Below are 6,890 nucleotides of genomic sequence, written 5' to 3'. Positions count from 1 at the left end.
GATGCAATGACTCACACCTATAGTCTCAGCTGCTCAGGAGGCTGAGGCAAGAGGATTGCTTGAGCCCAGGAGTTCAAGGCTGCAGTGAGCTGTGGTCACACCACTGCAACTCCAGCCTGGGTGACAGGTGCCGCTGAGGCCTGGTTGAGACAGAGCAGCTGTCAAACTCACCAGACATAATGTCCAGTGAGACCAGCAGGAATCCACCATAAGATGGAAAGTGACACACCTGGGATGGACATGAGCAGACCTAGCGTACCCAAGCACACCAGGGGAGCAGGCAGCCCAACTCGCATGCCATCCTCCACGTCCCTCAGTTTCTCTCCCTCCAACCAGCCGATAGGAAAGGAAAAGTCCAAACTGCTTCCACAAACGTGTCAGGTTGGCCTGGGACAGCAAGCTGAAAGTGGACAGTGACTGCATGACTGCCCCCTTCATAGGTGGACGTGAAGGACAGTGGGGATGAGAGCCCTTCCCCTGGGAAGCACTGCGAGGAGTGTACTTGTCGCCCTCCTTAGGTGGATGGAGGAGAGGCCAAAGTAAGAAACTCATGACTTTCATGGCCATTGACAAAATGCTGCTGCTGGGCCGGGGCCTCGATGGAGAAGGGCTGGACTGATGAGGACGATGAAGGGTGTAGAAGGATGTGGATGGACATATGGGACTTGGCCCAGCATGTGAGTATCTCTATGTGACATGTTAATACCCCCCACGGTGGAAGCCACTGGAGAAGAAGCACCAAACAACGGAGTGGGGAAAATGACGGCCAGGTGACGTCAGCTGGCATCCCAGGGCAGGTGTAGCAGATGCATGAATGGAGGGGCTGTCATAGTGTGAGGAGGCTGTGCATGGCCCCACAGAGCACTCTCCCACCCGCCACGGATGGCTGGTGCCACTGCCAAGCACCCAACCTGCCAGCCATCGAGGCCAGTGCAGAGCCCCATGTGGCACCATCCCTTGAGAAGACAAGTTATATTAAACCGTGAATGCCGTGTTGGATCAGAGATTCATGTTGGCAGAACACACACAGTACATTCTAGACACACACGTGTCCCTCCTTCCCACAGCACCTCAGCCAGCACCACCATCAGACCTCTCTGCAGAGGAGCCGGACAGGCTACCAGCAGAGCCTTGCATCATAGTATAAATGACATCACTCCACAGCTCCTGTCGACAAAGCCTCAGGATGGCTGTGGGGCCTCTGCTGAAGTCCAGCTCAGGGGTAGCACTATGTGCAGATGGGGCAGCTTCCTCTGCACCCCGGTGCACACCCCAAACAGAGGCCTTTATGTGATGCTGCGTCCCTGTTGGGTAGAATGCATGGTCCTGGGACCTGCAGGCTGCAATTAGGAATGAGCCCTGTTACCATCGTCCCAACACCTGATTGGAGGATTTATGCTTCTGACCCCCACTGCTCTGGACTCTGCTGTTTAGAGACCAGTGAAATGACTCCCTCACACTCTCCTTCCACTTGGGAAGAAAGTAATCTTTATGTGGCCCAACTGTAGTCAGGGCCACCCTGCCTCCCACAGGCTGGGAAGAAAGAACAAGCCCAGTCCGAGATCTTTACTAGTTCCAGAAAGTCTGCATTCTCAGCCTCACCCCTCTGGTTCCGAGTCCTGCTTCGGTTCAATTAGTGCAATTTAGGGATGCTTGTTGGCCCACATCACACTCTGTCTAGTCACATATTGATTCAACCCCCTTAATTCCCAGCAAAAATAATAATTAAATGAATGCTAACAACACACATAGCATCTGATGAATAGCAGAGTCACATTATAAGGTACCCCATGTCACTGAGGCATCGCAAATTGAGAAGGAGAAACAGTAAGAAATAATAAGAAACTTTTTTCCAGTAACTCTCCTACCTGGGCTCTGACAGAGCCATGGGCCATTCCCTTCACAGCTCTGGCTGACTCTTACTTCCCAGCCACCTTTTTTTTTTTTTTGAGACAGAGCCTCAAGCTTTCACCCTAGAGTGCCACGGCATCACAGCTCATAGCAACCTCCAACTCCTAGGCTCAAGCAAGTCTCCTGCCTCAGCCTCCCAAGTAGCTGGGACCACAGGCCCCTGCCACAACGCCCAGCTATTTTTTGGTTGCAGCCATCATTGTAGTTTGGTGGGCCGGGGCTGGATTCAAACCCACCAGCTCAGGTGTATGTGGCTGGAGCCTTAGTCACTTGAGCCACAGGCACCGAGCCAGCCACTTTAACAATCTAATTTTGGTTACCAAAATTCCACCCTGGTTTTTGTTTTTAACTTTTTAAATAATACACAATAGTGTACATATTTTTGAGGTATAAATCACAATTTAATACATTCATATAATTAGTAAAGATCAAATCAGTGTAACTGGGATATCCATCACCTTTTAAATCTTTAAAACTCCATTGCCGTATCCACTATCACCCCTTTCAGGGCAGGGACAGGTCCAAGGTCCCATGACTGGAACAGTGGAGCCCAACGGGGGTCAGGCTGTTCCTCCCACCATTCCTTTTCTCTGCACCCACCTGGTGGGAGGAAAAAGAGCCAGGCTGCAGTTCAGGTGGTCACCAAGCCCACCCTCAGTTTCCATGATTTTCCAGAAGGACTCACAGAACTCAGAAAAGTTGCTCTACTCAGAGTTATAATTCATTACAGTGGAAGGACACAGATTAAAATCAGCAGAGGGAAGAGGCCTATAGGGCAGAGTCTAGGAGCAGGTCTGGGCACCTGTCTGTCCTCTTCTGGCGGAGTCAGGGAGCAGAACTTACCTCTCCCAGGAATGACATGTGGCAACATGCACAGTTTTGCTAACCAGGAAAGTTCCCAACTTTTAGTGTCCACAGGGTGGTTTCATGGGCGTGTGACCAGGGTATCACACAGGGCCTGTGGTCCGAGTGGCCTGTCCTTGGGGTACAATGCTCTGTGGCTTCCATGTTGAAGTTCTTAATGATCTTGCCTTTGAATCTGTGTTTTGTAAGTGGTGTCCGATGGGACAGGGCAGTATGGGCTGGGGGATGGAGGCTCCACTGGGGAGCAGTTCCTCCTCCCTCCTCTCTGGGCCCCATCCAAGGCTGGGCTCTCAGCACCCTGCTCTCTCATCCCTCCGTGCCCCCGGCCCACATGGCCTCTTCCTCCCTCCTACCCATGCTGCTTGCCTTCCATGCCCAGCAGGGGACTGGACCTAGACATGGGGAGAATGCGGGTGCTTCACAGCATCTAGGGACAGGGCCAGCAACAGCCACCCCCACCCTGGGCTTCCAGCACCACAGCATATTGGGAAGTGACTTGGCAGGAGTGAACCTTTTATCCACCCCAATGCAGGACCCCAACACAGAAGTTGTAATACCCTTGGGAATATCCACTGTGGTTGGAATAGCTGGCCCATGGGAAGGGGTGCTGCCTGACTCTACTTCTCCATCCCAGGCTGTGACATGGTGCGTGGGTCCAGCAATCAATGAGAAAGAGGAGGACCCCAGCAGCCAATGGGGCACATGCACGAAATGTTTGGGGGGCTGGGAGAGTCTGCACTCACTCCACAGGTATCCCTATATCCAAGAAGCTATAACATTAAAGAGAAGATTTTAAAGCATCATGACAGGGCGTGACAGACCACAAAATAAAAGGAAAAATATTTGTAATTTTAGTCCTTTCAAAGCCATTTCCCCCCTGCTTTTTGGCAAGAGGTCCTGCAGTTTCATTTTCCACGAGCCCTGTCAATTATGTAGTCGGTTTTACTGACATGAAAGCCGTCACCTTGCAGGTCATAGTGAAAACTATTTAAGAATGTTTAATAGTATCTCTTAAGCTCCTGGCTGGATTTTGTTTGTAGCTGGTACAGTGGACCAAATAATTACCCCTAATTCTTGGCCCCAATGAGAATGTTATATCACTTAGCAAAGAGACTTTGCAGATAGAATTAAGGTTACTGGCCTTATGATAGGGAGATCGCCACAGGCTGTCCAGGTGGGCTTACTGTAACCACTCCCATGGACTCTTAAAATAGAATAGGGAGGCTGAAGAGTTGCAGGTGTGGTAGAAAAGGGAAGCCAAGAAGAAATTCAAAGCCAACTACTGTTGCTGGCTTTGAAGGTGCAGGAAGAGAGCCCTGAGCCAAAGAATGAGGGTGGGCGGCTTCTACAACAGAGAACAACCCTCAGCCTCCAGTCAGCAAGGAAGGGGGACCTCATGCAACCAGGTGAGAGACTCAGCTCTGCCAACAACCCCTATCTCCAACATCACTACAGCCTGTGGGCCCACTGAGCATCTGACCTACACACTATGATATGATACATTTGTGGTGTTCTAAATCTCGAACTTTGTGCTACTTTTTATAGCAACAATTAGAAAACTAATACAGTTGGTCAATCCAGTTGCAAGGAGAAGCTGGAAAAGTCACAGCATGAAAACCGTGAGAGAGCCACAGAGGCAGGCCCAGTGTGTGCAGTGTGTGTGAGAGTGGGGATGGTGCTTCCATATGGCCCAGGGGTGGCGACCGATATTAACATACCTGTAGGAATACTGAGGGCCAAACTTGTGGGCCAGAGTGGATGGAACGAGCTATTCCTTCAGAGAAAGGAAGAGAAATGGATAATATACCTTGCACAAAGAACATGGTCTGTCTTGGTGAATGTTTGGTGTGAGAAGAATGTGTATATCCTGCTGATATTGGCTAAAGTATCCTACAGATGTCAATTAGATCCAGTTAACTGATAATGCAGTTTACTTAAACTAAATACTTAATGATTGATTTACTGTTTGCTGACCCAAGGCTGTTGAAGTCTCTAGCTCTAAGGTCGGATCCATCTATATTTCTCTTTGCAGTTCTGTCTGGTTTTGCTTTATGCATTCTGATGCTCTAATGTCCGGCACATACACATTAGGCATTGGCATGTCCCCTCAGAGAAATGACCTTTTTATCATTATGTAGTAAACTCTTCATCCCTGATTAACTTTCCTTGCCCTAAAGTCTGCTTTGTCTGATATCAGACAAAGTAGAAAGTTCAAATTTCTTTGATTAGTGTTATATTACCTTTCTCCATTTTACTTTTTATCAATGTCTTTAAAGTGGGTTTTTTGTAGCTGTGTATGGTGGCTCACGCCTGTAATCCTAGCACTCTGGGAGGACGAGGAGGGTGGATTCCCTGAGCTCAAGAGTTCAAGACCAGCCTGAGCCAGAGTGAGACCCCGCCTTATAAATAGCCAGGCATTGTGGCAGGTGCTTTAAGTCCCAGCTACTAGGGAGGTCATGGCAAGAGGATCCCTTGAGCCCAAGAGTTTGAGGTTGCTGTGAGCTGTGACACCAGAGCACTCTATCAAGGGTGTCAGAGTGAGACTCTGTCTCAAAAACAAAAGTAGATTTTTTGTAGACAACATATAGTCGTGTCTTGTTTTTTAGACCTATTTTATCTTTCAATGGGCATATTTAAATGATTGGTATTTAAAGTGATTATTGATAGAGTTGAGTTAATATCCACCATATTTGTTACTGGTTTCTTTCTGTCGCCCTTGTTCTCTAATTTTTTTTTTTTGTCATTTATTCTTTTTTCTTCCTTCTATGGTCTTACTTAAGTATGTCTTATGATTCATTTTTGTCCTCTCTTAGCATATCAATTACACTTCTTTTTAAAAACTCTGTAGTTTTTTCCTTTGTAGTTGCAATATAGATTTTCAACCAGTGTCCTCTTTCAAATGATACTCTACCACTTCTGGCTCGCAAGTATCTTATAAAAGATACTCGTTCTCTCCTTTATAGCGTTGCTGTCATTCACTTCAGAAATCCAGCAGCTTTTATCACTAAACACATTGTTTCCATTATTATTTTGAAGAAGCTGTTACCTGTTAGATCAATTAAGAAAAGGTTTCTTTTACCTTATTCCTTCTCTACTTCTCTTCCTTTCTCTATATAGATCTGAGTTTCTGACATATGATGGTCTTTCTCTGTAAAGAAATTTTTAACACTTCTCACAAAGCAGATCTACTGGTGACACATTCTCTAAGTTGTTTTGTCTGGGAAATTCTTGGGTTGTTTTTCTTTGCTTTGTTTTGAGAAAGTCTTTATTTCTTCTTCACTTTTGAAGGATAATTTACCTGGGTACAGAACTCTAGGTTGATACTTCTTTTAATCTTTCAAACATTGCCCTCCTGCCTTCCATCACTTGCATGGTGTAAAGACGGTGTAAATCTCATCCTTCTTTCCGTATAGATAAGCAGTCATTTTCCTCTGGCTTCTTCCAAGACTTTTGTCTTACTTTACCTCCTTCATGTTTACATGGATGGAGCTGGAAAATAATCTTCTTAGCAAAGTATCTCAAGAATGGAAGAAAAAGTATCCAATGTACTCAACCCTATTATGAAACTAATTTTTAGCTATCATAGGAAAGCTATAACCCAATTTTAGCCTAAGAATACAGGGAAAGGGAAGAGGGAGGGGAGGGGATGGGGGAGGATGGATGGAGAGAGGGTGATTGCTGGGATCACGCCTATGATTTATCCTATAAGGGTACATGTGAATCTTTCTAAATGGGGAATATAAATGTCTTAACACAACAACTATGAGAACGACATAAAGGCTATGTTGGCCAATTGGATGAAAGTATTTCAAATTGTGTATGGAAAGAACACACTGTACCCCATGAAAGTATCGATGTACACAACTATGATTTAATAAAAAAAAAAGCCTTTTGTCTTAGATTTTGTGGACTTTGCATATGATATGAGTACACATAGATTTGATGGTAGTTATCTTGTGCGACATTCTCTTCCTGGATCTGTACAGGTTTCGTGTCTATTGTTATTTTAGGAAATTCTCAGTCATTATTGCTTCAACTATTTCTTTAAATGTTCATTTCTCTCTTCCTGTGCTTTCTGGAGTTGCACTTACCTCTGTTATACCTTTTGCAATCAT

The sequence above is a fragment of the Otolemur garnettii genome, unplaced genomic scaffold (assembly GCF_000181295.1).
Source record: "Otolemur garnettii isolate 467f Iridium unplaced genomic scaffold, OtoGar3 scaffold00028, whole genome shotgun sequence".
Lineage (NCBI taxonomy): Eukaryota > Metazoa > Chordata > Mammalia > Primates > Galagidae > Otolemur > Otolemur garnettii.
The sequence above is the reverse complement of the archived record's forward strand: the minus strand, read 5'-3'. Positions refer to the sequence as shown.